The sequence below is a fragment of the Urocitellus parryii genome, chromosome 3 (genome assembly GCF_045843805.1).
Source record: "Urocitellus parryii isolate mUroPar1 chromosome 3, mUroPar1.hap1, whole genome shotgun sequence".
Taxonomy (NCBI): Eukaryota; Metazoa; Chordata; class Mammalia; order Rodentia; family Sciuridae; genus Urocitellus; species Urocitellus parryii.
In genome coordinates this window covers 136,261,509-136,262,530 of record NC_135533.1, presented here as the reverse complement: position 1 = coordinate 136,262,530, position 1,022 = coordinate 136,261,509, and the positions used below count along the sequence as shown (strand labels likewise).

General features: G+C 43.3%; 1 pseudogene; it reads right to left on the bottom strand.

Moving 5' to 3' along the window:
* Positions 1–555: 555 nt before the first annotated feature.
* Positions 556–1,022, bottom strand: LOC113180940 (large ribosomal subunit protein uL23 pseudogene; annotated as a pseudogene).

The window sequence follows — 1,022 nt, the reverse complement described above, 5'->3', positions numbered from 1 at the left end:
AGGAGAGCCAAGAGGCTTTAGTTTGCTACAGTCTTTCAAGTGCTTTTTTCTGGCAAGTGGGACTTCTCTTCCCAGTGAAAACCAGCCCACTGTCAACTTTCAGGAAGACCTGCTTTGATTGTTTTTAAACTACCAACAAAATGAAATATGCTTTTCAGAGATAATTCAAAGAGGCAAAAGGTTTGGATTCTCTCAAGGCGTGTGAACACAATTTGATGTTACCTGAGAGGTTAGAGAGGGGAAAGAAGCCTGCATCCAAGTTAGATTTCAGGAGAAAAATACAGGGATGTCCCTGCAGCGTTGTTCCTGGAAATCCCAACCTGGAAATGACCCAAATGTTTATCACTGAGAGTGTGAGGGTCTCACTGTGTACTCTACACACAACAGAGTCATAGCTGTGGGAAGAATGACTCGTAGTTACATGCAGCAGTAGATGGACCTAATTGTTGTAATGCTGAGTGCAAGAAGAAAGGTGTACACACCTGTGATTTTCTTTTTTAATGTTTATGTTGGTAAAAAAGAAAGTATATTTAGAATTAGACAGCTGGACTCTGTTTAGATGATCCCAATTTTGTTGGCAACGTCCAAAGCATCATAATCAGGAGCCAGTCGAACATATACCTTTTTCTCTCCATCACGCCTGATCAGGGTGTTAACCTTGGCCACATCAATGTCATAGAGCTTCTTTACAGCTTGTTTGATCTGGTGTTTGTTGGCCTTGACATCCACAATGAATACAAGTGTGCTGTTGTCTTCAGTCTTCTTCATGGCTAATTCAGTGGTCAGAGGGAATTTGATGATGGCATAGAGGTCAAGCTTGTTTTCCTGGGGGCACTCTTCGGAGGATATTTGGGCTGCCTCCGGAGCCACAATGTCTTGGGTCAAAGGAAGGTAGGTGACGCATGGATCTTCTTTTTTTGACTGTGGACACCCTTCAACACTGCTTTCTTGGCTTTCAAAGCTTTTGCTTTGGCTTCAGCTTTGGGAGGGGCAGGAGCTTCCTTCTTAGCTTTCGGTGCCAT